We start from the raw sequence: 12,395 nt of genomic DNA, 5'->3' as shown, positions 1-12,395 counted from the left end.
AATGTAATCAATAACTACATCCTTAGACATAGCATCAATGTTTTATCCCTAGTGGCAACAACACATCCACAACCTTAGAACTTTACATCACTTCGTCCCAGATTTAATGGAGGCATGAACCCACTATCGAGCATAAATACTCCCTCTTGGAGTTAAGAGCAAAAACTTGGCCGAGCCTCTACTAATAACGGAGAGCATGCAAGATCATAAACAACACATAGGTAATAGATTGATAATTAACATAACATAGTATTCTCTATCCATCGGATCCCGACAAACACAACATATAGTATTACGAGATAGATGATCTTGATCATGTTAGGCAGCTCACAAGATCCAACAATGAAGCACATAAGGAGAAGACGACCATCTAGCTACTGCTATGGACCCATAGTCCAGGGGTGAACTACTCACTCATCACTCCGGAGGCGATCATGGCGATGAAGAGTCCTCCGGGAGATGATTCCCCTCTCCGGCGAGGGTGCCGGAGGTGATCTCCGAGAATCCCCGAGATGGGATTGGCGGCGGCGTCTCAGTAAGGTTTTCCGTATCGTGGCTCTCGGTACAGAGGGTTTCGCGACGAAGGCTTTAAGTAGGCGGAAGGGCAACGCGGGGGGCCACACGAGGGCCCCACACGCTAGGGCCACGCGGCCAAGACCTGGGCCGCGCCGCCCTAGTGTGGCGGCACCTCGTGGCCCCACTTCCTTTCCCCCTCGGTCTTCTGGAAGCTTCGTGCAAAAATAGGACCCTGGGCGTTGATTTCGTCCAATTCCGAGAATATTTCCTTACTAGGATTTCTGAAACCAAAAACAGCAGAAAACGACAAGCGGCTCTTCGGCATCTCGTTAATAGGTTAGTGCCGGAAAATGCATAAATACGACATATAATGTGTATAAAACATGTAGATATCATCAATAATGTAGCATGGAACATAAGAAATTATCGATACGTCGGAGACGTATCGGCATCCCCAAGCTTAGTTCACGCTCGTCCCGAGCGGGTAAACGATAACAAAGATAATTTACTGGAGTGACATGCCATCATAACCTTGATCATACTATTGTAAGCATATGTAATGAATGCAGCGATCAAAACAATGGTAATGACATGAGTAAACAAATGAATCATAAAGCAAAGACTTTTCATGAATAGTACTTCAAGACAAGCATCAATAAGTCTTGCATAAGAGTTAACTCATAAAGCAATAAATCAAAGTAAAGGTATTGAAGCAACACAAAAGAAGATTAAGTTTCAGCGGTTGCTTTCAACTTATAACATGTATATCTCATGGATAGTGTCAATGTAAAGTAATATAACAAGTACAATATGCAAGTATGTAGGAATCAATGCACAATTCACACAAGTGTTTGCTTCTTGAGGTGGAGAGAGATAGGTGAACTGACTCAACATAAAAGTAAAAGAAAGGTCCTTCAAAGAGGAAAGCATCGATTGCTATATTTGTGCTAGAGCTTTTATTTTGAAAACATGAAATAATTTTGTCAACGGTAGTAATAAAGCATATGAGTTATGTAAATTATATCTTACAAGTTGCAAGCCTCATGCATAGTGTACTAATAGTGCCCGCACCTTGTCCTAATTAGCTTGGGTTAACACGGATCATCATTGCATATACATATGTTTCAACCAAGTGTCACAAAGGGGTACCTCTATGCCGCTTTGTACAAGGGTCTAAGGAGAAAATTCGCATTGGATTTCTCGCTTTTGATCATTCTTCAACTTAGACACCCATACAGGGACAACATAGACAACGAGATAATGGACTCCTCTTTTAATGCTTAAGCATGTCAGCAACAATTAATATTCTCATAAGAGATTGAGGTTTTATGTCCAAAACTGAAACTTCCACCATGATTCATGGCTTTAGTTAGCGGCCCAATGTTCTTCTCTAACAGTATGCATACTCAAACCATTTGTTTGTGAAAACCGCCCTTACTTCAGACAAGACGAACATGCATAGAAACTCACATGATATTCAACAAAGAGTTGATGGCGTCCCCAGGAACATGGTTATCGCACAACAAGCAACTTAATAAGAGATAAAGTGCATAAGTACATATTCAATACCACAATAGTTTTTAAGGCTATTTTGTCCCATGAGCTATATATTGCAAAGGCGAATGATGGAAATTTAAAGGTAGCACTCAAGAAATTTACTTTGGAATGGCGGAGAAATACCATGTAGTAGGTAGGTATGGTGGACACAAATGGCATAGTGGTTGGCTCAAGGATTTTGGATGCATGAGAAGTATTCCCTCTCAATACAAGGTTTAGACTAGCAAGGTTATTTGAAACAAACACAAGGATGAACAAGTGCAGCAAAACTCACATAAAAGACATATTGTAAACATTATAAGACTCTACACCGTCTTCCTTGTTGTTCAAAACTCAATACTAGAAATTATCTAGACTTTAGAGAGACCAAATATGCAAACCAAATTTTAGCAAGCTCTATGTATTTCTTCATTAATGGGTGCAAAGTATATGATGCAAGAGCTTAAACATGAGCACAACAATTTCCAAGTATCAAATTATTCAAGACATTTTAGAATTACTACATGTAGCATTTCCCGATTCCAACCATATAATAATTTAACGAAGAAGATTCAACCTTCGCCATGAATACTATGAGTAAAGCCTAAGGACATATTTGTCCATATGCAACAGCGGAGCGTGTCTCTCTCCCACACGGTGAATGCTAGGATCCATTTTATTCAAACAAAAAACAAAAACGAAAACAAACCGACGCTCCAAGCAAAGTACATAAGATGTGACTGAATAAAAATATAGTTTCAGGGGAGGAACCTGATGATGTTGTCGATGAAGAAGGGCATGCCTTGGGTATCCCCAAGCTTAGACGCTTGAGTCTTCTTAAAATATGCAGGGGTGAACCACGGGGGCATCCCCAAGCTTAGAGCTTTCACTCCTCTTGATCATAGTATATCATACTCCTCTCTTGACCCTTGAAAACTTCCTCCACACCAAACTCAAAACAACTCATTAGAGGGTTAGTGCACAATAAAAATTAACATGTTCAGAGGTGACATAATCATTTTTAACACTTCTGGACATTGCATAAAGCTATTGGACATTAATGGATCAAAGAAATTCATCCAACATAGCAAAAGAGGCAATGCGAAATAAAAGGCAGAATCTGTCAAAACAGAACAGTTCGTAAAGACGAATTTTAAAATGGCACCAGACTTGCTCAAATGAAAATGCTCAAATTGAATGAAAGTTGCGTACATATCTGAGGATCACGCACGTAAATTGGCATATTTTTCTGAGATACCTACAGAGAGCTAGGTCGAAATTCGTGACAGCAAAGAAATCTGTAACTGCGCAGTAATCCAAATCTAGTATGAACCTTACTATCAAAGACTTTACTTGGCACAACAAAACACAAAACTAAGATAAGGAGAGGTTGCTACAGTAGTAAACAACTTCCAAGACTCAAATATAAAACAAAGTACTGTAGTAAAAACATGGGTTGTCTCCCATAAGCGCTTTTCTTTAACGCCTTTCAGCTAGGCGCAGAAAGTGTGAATCAAGTATTATCAAAAGATGATGCATCTTCAGCGGGGTTTGGAGTTTTCTCAACCATGCATAGTATATTGGATACATAAGTTTCAGCGGCTCCCTTTTCATTAGTCTTGGGCTTGCTACTCTCATCAAACAAATTTTCAGGAACAAGCCAAGCATAGTTATTTTCTAGCGCTTCATTCATCGCTAGGAGCTTACATGGTATTGGTGCTTTGATCTCCCCACCATCATTAATATTATTAGTGTACCTTACTCTCTCCATGTCCATCTTTTCAAGGATACTAACAAAATTGGTGCAAGAACCAAGCATCTTATATTTAATAAAGACCTTTCTAGCCTCTCTTGCTATACTACCAAATTCTCTAAGAAGGGTTTCTAAAACAAAATCTTTCTTTTCCCCTTCTTCCATATCACCGAGCGTAAGAAACATGTGTTGGATTATAGGATTGAGATTAACAAATTTAGTTTCCAACATGCGAACTAAAGCGACAGCAGCAATTTCATAAGTAGGAGCAAGTTCTACCAAGTGTCTATCTTCAAAATTTTCAACGGTACTAACATGATTGAAAAATTCTTCTATATTATTTCTCCCAACTATAGACCCACGTCCTACCGGTATGTCTTTTACGGTAAAATTAAAAGGAAACATGTTGAAATAAGTAAGCAAATATAAGTAACTAATTTTTTTATGTTTTTGATATAGAAAGCAAGATAGTAAATAAAGTAAAGCTAGCAACTAATTTTTTTTTGTGTTTTGATATAATGCAGCAAACAAGAAAGTAAATAAAATAAAGCAAGACAAAAACAAAGTAAAGAGATTGGGAAGTGGAGACTCCCCTTGCAGCGTGTCTTGATCTCCCCGGCAACGGCGCCAGAAAACAGTCTTGATGCGCGTGAAACACACACGTCCGTTGGGAACCCCAAGAGGAAGGTATGATGCACATAGTAGCAAGTTTTCCCTCAGAAAGAAACCAAGGTTTATCGAACCAGGAGGATCCAAGAAGCACGTTGAAGGTTGATGGTGGCGAAATGTAATGCGGCGCAACACCAGGGATTCCGGCGCCAACGTGGAACCTGCACAACACAACCAAAGTACTTTGCCCCAACGAAACGAGTGAGGTTGTCAATCTCACCGGCTTGCTGTAACAAAGGATTAACCGTATTGTGTGGAAGATGATTGTTTGCAGAAAACAGTAAAGAACAATTGCAGTTGATTGTATGCGATGTAAAGAATAGGACCGGGGTCCATAGTTCACTAGAGGTGTCTCTCCCATAAGATAAAAGCATGTTGGGTGAACAAATTACAGTCGGGCAATTGACAAATAAAGAGAGCATGACAATGCACATACATGATATGATAAATATAGTGAGATTTAATTGGGCATTACGACAAAGTACATAGACCGCTATCCAGCATGCATCTATGCCTAAAAAGTCCACCTTCAGGTTATCATCCGAACCCCTTCCAGTATTAAGTTGCAAACAACAGACAATTGCATTAAGTTTGGTGTGTAATGTAATCAATAACTACATCCTTAGACATAGCATCAATGTTTTATCCCTAGTGGCAACAGCACATCCACAACCTTAGAACTTTACGTCACTCGTCCCAGATTTAATGGAGGCATGAACCCACTATCGAGCATAAATACTCCCTCTTGGAGTTAAGAGCAAAAACTTGGCCGAGCCTCTACTAATAACGGAGAGCATGCAAGATCATAAACAACACATAGGTAATAGATTGATAATTAACATAACATAGTATTCTCTATCCATCGGATCCCGACAAACACAACATATAGTATTACAAATAGATGATCTTGATCATGTTAGGCAGCTCACAAGATCCAACAATGAAGCACATAAGGAGAAGACGACCATCTAGCTACTGCTATGGACCCATAGTCCAGGGGTGAACTACTCACTCATCACTCCGGAGGCGATCATGGCGATGAAGAGTCCTCCGGGAGATGATTCCCCTCTCCGGCAGGGTGCCGGAGGTGATCTCCAGAATCCCCCGAGATGGGATTGGCGGCGGCGGCGTCTCAGTAAGGTTTTCCGTATCGTGGCTCTCGGTACAGAGGTTTTTCCGACGAAGGCTTTAAGTAGGCGGAAGGGCAACGCGGGGGGCACACGAGGGCCCCACACGCTAGGGCCACGCGGCCAAGACCTGGGCCGCGCCGCCCTAGTGTGGCGGCACCTCGTGGCCCCACTTCCTTTCCCCTCGGTCTTCTGGAAGCTTCGTGCAAAAATAGGACCCCGGGCGTTGATTTCGTCCAATTCCGAGAATATTTCCTTACTAGGATTTCCGAAACCAAAAACAGCGAGAAAACGACAAGCGGCTCTTCGGCATCTCGTTAATAGGTAGTGCCGGAAAATGCATAAATACGACATATAATGTGTATAAAACATGTAGATATCATCAATAATGTAGCATGGAACATAAGAAATTATCGATACGTCGGAGACGTATCAGGCCTCCACTTCATTTTCATAATCTAGCAAGGGCGTCGAAAGAAAGTGAGTACAGAGGTACTCAGCAAGTTAAAAAGAGAAAAGGTGTTTGATGCACTAGCTACGACCATTGATCAGAAAACAGGTCAATGCATGTTTCGAAAACATTTCTTCAAAAGGTCTTTTTTATTTTGAAAACTATGCCCGCCAGTCTTCACAGGTTGACCAGAACTTCACGGAGTTCCTTTCCTGCCGTGTTCGTAGTTCCCTTCCCAGAACAGGGAGTGACAGCCACAATTTGATACACTCTGCAGAGGTGCGTTACTTTTCCCATAAGTGAACTTATCCTTGATACCAACCGAGACGCGTTTCTCGTCCACACTTCCTTGGTGTGGGACCAGGTGTAAGATCCAAGCCAATCACTGCCTTCTCCGTGACCCTGCATACCCACCCTTTTGTCCATCCGCACATCCCTGGTAGACATCTCCCGTTCATACGGCTTTACACTCGATGTGCTACAGACATTCCATCATAGACGGTAGAGCGCTCTCGTCCACTTGGATGGGGATTTAAAAGGATTTCCCAACCTACTGCGGTGTTATCACAACACCCAGCTAGGCCCTATCAAGTCCGTTGATATGCAGAAGGGAAAATATACAGCTGACTTCCCCAGAGCCATTATAGATCTCATGGTTAACGCGAAATGTACGGCACTAGAATCACTAGAGGGCATTGGTAATTAGATCTAGATGAGTAGAACCCTTGCAATGGAACCTCCACCATATGAACACATACCATGGTTCCATTGCCCACCACACGAGCAAGGGTGAACTTGCCTGGTGACTGCGAGATAATGCAGTTCGATGTGTTGGATGGAACCTAGACCTCGTGTTCTGTAAAGAAGCATCATTGTCCGGTAAGGACAATGTTATAAAATCCAAATGATGCATGCATGGGTGTATTATTTCATGTTGAATCCCTTACCCCAGAATATTTATTAAGATTTAGGTTTGAGTTAAATATTGATGCCTTTGGCAGTAACTTATAAGTCCTTTAAATCCTTTAACATGGTTTTCTTTAAAAACAAAAGGATTTAAGAGTAACAGAATTTTCCTTTGGAAAATATTTACTTCAAATAAAGAATTTGAAATAATAGAATTTTCCTCTTTTTGGAAATAAAAGAATTTGGAATATTAGAATATTTCCTTTTTGGAAAATATTTATTCTTAAAAATAAATGACTTGGAATAATAGAATTTTATTTTGAAAATATTGGATAAACAAAATTTTGGATTCATTTGGAATTTTCCTTGATTTTTATATCAAAGGAAAATTGCAAATTTAAAATTCCAAGATCATAATTAAATTCAAAAATTCCAAAATTTGAACTTGTGTTGTTAATTTCAATTCTTATTTTATTCTGGTTAAGAACTATTTTTAATGCACGAATCCAATTTTTCTTGAATTTTTAGAGGTATTTATAATTATTTGGAATTTTGTAAAGTCCAAGGCTTATTTTAAAATGTGAAAAGACCAAAATGCCCCTGGGCCCACCAGTCAGGTCAACCAAATGGGTTGAACCGGACCGGCCTAGGTCGGTCGGTTGGCCCACCGGCCACTCTCCTCTCTCTCTCACTCACATGTGAACCCTAACCCTAATCGACTGGCGATTCCCGTGGCGATGGCGTCGCCGTCACGGTCGCCGCCACTCTCCGGCCGTCTCCGGCGGTCCTAGGGCTCGCCACCGGTCGCGTTCAACGCAACGCGCGACGGCGCTCACTTCTATCCGCGTCGATCTAGTTTTACCCTCCTCTGCTAGATGTGTGTGTGCTCGCCCGTTCCAGGTGTTGATGAGTTCATCGACGAACTCCGTCGGTCTGCAACTCTTGGACACGCTCGTGTGTTCGCCGCCTCCTACGATGGTGTTGCGTGGCTTGGCAACGGCCTGGCCACGGTTTGGCACCGCCATGGCTGGCATGTGCCAGCGTGCCGCCATGGATGCCTCCATGGACACGCCAGGTAACTCTACTTCCTCTCCTACCTCTCTCTCTACTCCATTTCTCCATCTTCTCGAGCTCTGACTACTGAATCCTTCTATGCGTATGTTGTTGATGTTGTTGCTCTTGCTTTGCTTGCTTGATGCCCTGCCTATGCCTACTGCAGCCATGCTCTTGCCTATATATGTCTGCTGGTGCTATGCTGACGCTTGTTTAAGTCCTACTGGTTAATTGAGCTAGGCCTATCCTATCTGTTCATGCACTGGTGCTGCTCATATGCTTACTGGTGCTTGTGTTAATCCTATCCTAGCTGTTTATGCTCCTGTGCTATCCCAAATGCTTGTTGGTGGCCATGTATTGAAAGAGGCTAGCATTGCCAACACGTGTGGTGCTAGTGATGCTCTCATGTGCCCTGTGTATGATCCATTTGGTCCATTTGGATCAATGCATGCTTGTGGTGCTTTTTTGTGCTTTGTGCTTGATATAATTGATCCATTTGATCAATAGATGCTAGTGGCTAGGTTACAGGGTTAACTATTGGCTAATTGGTGTGCTTGCCCTAGCTGTTGTTCAGGTGTCAGTGAGTTGATGTTGTTGTCCATAGCACATTGAACCAAATTCAATGGCTAGGATGCAATTGGTCATGCTACTGGTTGCCTTTCAGTGATGCTATTGCTTGTCAATGAATGGATTATCTTGACTTCATGCATTGGTGGATTATTTATATATGAATTGTTTATGCAGTGTTGATTATATGCATGTATTTTTATAAAATGATATCTCCAATGTAAATTGGGAGATAAATAAAGTCTGAATCCATTCTGGATAATGATGACTTATAAACTTGGTTTACTAGCAAAAGTGTCCGTGCGTTGCACCGGGAAAATACATACTTAAATGCTCCAGCAAAGCAGCAAACCATGAAATTGTGCTCTCAAAAGCTCCCAAATTTATTGTATAGCTCTCAAAAGCTCGCGAGTTTAATATATAAATGCATGTGTGATTGCATGATATCATTGTAACAATAAAAAATGCACATAGGTCTAGTCTAATACTCCCTATATCTAAAATAGGTGTCGAAAGTTTGTCTAAATTTATATATATCTAGTCACTATTTAGTGTATAGATATATCTAAATATTGAAAAATCTTCGACGCCTATTTTTAGATTGAGGGAGTACGAAATTCCAATCAACAAAATCACTTTCTACGCATATTCATATTTTCAGTGCATTGATGCAGGGGAAAGGAAAGTGACAAGACCTTCTACACAGACCAATTGGGTGGTCAGGGTCCAGCGTGAAAAATATACATAAGAACACGCGCGAGCATCGCGTGTGTTTATTCATTAAGATAGAAAAGAGTTTTTGGGACCTTTATAAGAATTGGTCCCAGGCTCATAAGTCATAATTGCCTTTGATCCTCCACCCGGACACACACACTATGGCTATAGCTAAATAATACCTTGCTGGGTTCCGCCTCGAGCGTGCAAAATATCATTTTCAATTGATCGATTAGGAGTAAATCAGGAACACCATGCTCATATGTGTACCTCTCTTTTTAAGCCTTCCAAAGTCATCTATACCTAATAATAAAAGCAAAAGGGTTTCTCCCTCGGTCGTCGTCCAACTTAAAACTACCCTTAAAGTTGGAGAAAATTACCCACCTATGCCACCCGTAAGTTAAAAAAAAAACGTCCTGTACATACGTCATCTAAGTTGGCCCCTGTTTACTTCCTCTGTCACAACTTTCCGTCGTCAGTAACGTTGGTTTGGGATCCGTTCCATACTACAAAAGGAAACCGATTGACGCAATAGAAAAAAACGCTCAAGAGATCATGTTGATGAAGGAAACCGATATGTGCTATAAAAGAAAAGGCTCACGCGTAAAAACAGAACCAACGGAAAATATCAGCCATGCAAAGAGGCAGGACGCGATCTCGTCGGGATCACATGGAGGAGCCCTCAGGCCCGGTGGCGGCGGTTGGCTGATATTTTCCGTTGGTTCTGTTTCTACGCGTGAGCCTTTTCTTTTATAGCACAGATCGGTTTCCTTCATCAACGTGATCTCTTGAGCGTTTTTTTTTCTATTGCGTCAATCGGTTTCCTTTTGTAGTATGGAACGGATCCCAAACCAACGTTACTGACGACGGAAAGTTGTGACAGAGGAAGTAAACAGGGGCCAACTTAGATGACGTATGTACAGAACGTTTTTTTTAACTTACGGGTGGCATAGGTGGGTAATTTTCTCCAACTTTAAGGGTAGTTTTAAGTTGAACGACGACCGAGGGAGAAACCCTTTTGCTTTTATTATTAGGTATAGATTGGATGGCTTGTGGTTGATGTGACCACAGTAGCCTTACTACTGCTTGGGTTGCTCTCACTGTTGGATTAATTCTTGTTGCCTACACTCATCTTTGCTTGCACAGTAGGGTATCATAATTAATATGAATGCCACTGTGTTTGCCTGTGAAGAAATATATGTACAATCTGATGGTTTCTTGGCTTGGAATTTGCTAGGTGGTCTTTGTAGCTTCTAGTACCTATGTATCACTCTACTGGTTGCTATATGTGCATCTATACTTGTCTATTTGCACAAGAATAGTATCTAGATGATATTTGGATCTAGCTGCTCTATTTCTGCCAATAATCCTTGGTCAAAACCAAGTGATGATAACCCCTATGAGCATCTGCTCATGCTTATGCCTTGTGTCATGCTATGAGATGGATTGGATCCATTGGACCCACTCCAGGTATCAGTTATACCTTGTTGCAGCTCCTAGATGGCTATGCTTAGTTGTTGTTGAGCTTCTGCTTGATGGTTTTGATCACTTGCCCTTCTCCTCCTAGCTCCTGGATGATCTTGCTTATGATCCCATGTCTCTGGCTGGTTTTGGTTGGTTGGTTTGGATGAATGGATGGTTTATGTGGTTGGTTTTGATGTTCTTGAGCAAGAACAAAGATGAACTAGCTACTGTTCATTGCTGGTTGCTAGTGGATGTTTACCTGGTCGACTAGGTGAATTATTTTAGCTGGTTCTACCCTTTTATATTGTCTGATGATTCTTCCTTGCAATGACACACATACCTGTGCCCTTTTGGTGACTATGCAATGGTTGGCTTGCTATTGAGCATGCACAGCAGCTTGTGAGTTGTGTGTGTGCTTGTGGTTGAAACTTGAGCTCATGATTGCTCAAATTTCTGGTCTGTTTTTGTCTATCTTGCTTCTGGCAAGGTTTTGGACAATGACAAGTGTCATTGACACTTGTATTAACCCCTTGGCTAGCTTCTCTTTCATTTGCAGGTTTCAAATTCACTTTGATCCAGAGACAAAGATTCCAAGACTATTAGTTTAAGATTTTTGTATATGATCCAACACTTGTAATCTTATTTTGTCTTATTATTATTTTGTCCATTCTTGTATAATGAATAATGTAAAGATAATGTAATTTGTGTGTATGATCAATAAAGTTCAAGGTTTTACTTATGAGCTTTTGTGTAAATTTAATATTCACTTTTGAATTATTTGTGTATGTGTGATGTGATTTGAATTATGAATTCATAATCCATTTATATATTGTTTACTTATTACTTCTTTTGTTTGAAATCAAATACGAAATGCCAAATCAAATATTCTCCCAAAATCTCTAAGTTTCAAAAGAGGTCATGTTGAAATTCATAACACTCACATTGCTCTAACCCTAATAGCAACGAGAGAGAAACCTGGATCCCTCTTAGGTTTTTATGCAATAAGGCGCGAAAATTTCCCCCGTTTTGCGATGAAATGCACATCCCATTTCTAAATCTACCCTTCGTTGATCCTATGTTCTAGGATATTACACTTTTGGAGCCTCAAGACCGCCAAGTACTCCTCGTGACCCAATGACACGAGCACGAGCCAAAGCCACACACCAAGAGGTCAATTCGCTCCTTTCCATGCATAACTTTGATACATCATTGGATGGCATGCTACTTCATTCAAATATCTTGCATACAATCAGGTACATTGAACAAGACGCAAGGCATGGAGACCAAGCCAATGGAGAGGGAGATGAAGAAGAAGCTCCAGCGCCCCAGCCAGAACTACCGCCTTCCAGGACCGGTACTACCGCCCATATGCCTCCCAAGATGCTTTCCAGAAGTGAAGACATTTGTAGTGAAGAAGCTTAGGCTGGAACTTCCGCCCCCAGCTAGCGGAAGTACCGCCCACCGGCACTACCGCCCAAGTACCGCCCAAGTTCCGGAAACGCGCTAAATGCCCCCTGGAGATTACTGCAAGCAAAGCGGTCATTTCCGGAAGTAGGCCGGTAGTTGGCCGGTACTACCACCCCGACCGGTACTACTGCCCCTTCTGGCCGGTACTACCGCCCCGACCGGAACTACCGCC

This window comes from Lolium rigidum, chromosome 3, assembly GCF_022539505.1.
Source record: "Lolium rigidum isolate FL_2022 chromosome 3, APGP_CSIRO_Lrig_0.1, whole genome shotgun sequence".
NCBI lineage: Eukaryota > Viridiplantae > Streptophyta > Magnoliopsida > Poales > Poaceae > Lolium > Lolium rigidum.
The sequence above is the reverse complement of the archived record's forward strand: the minus strand, read 5'-3'. Positions refer to the sequence as shown.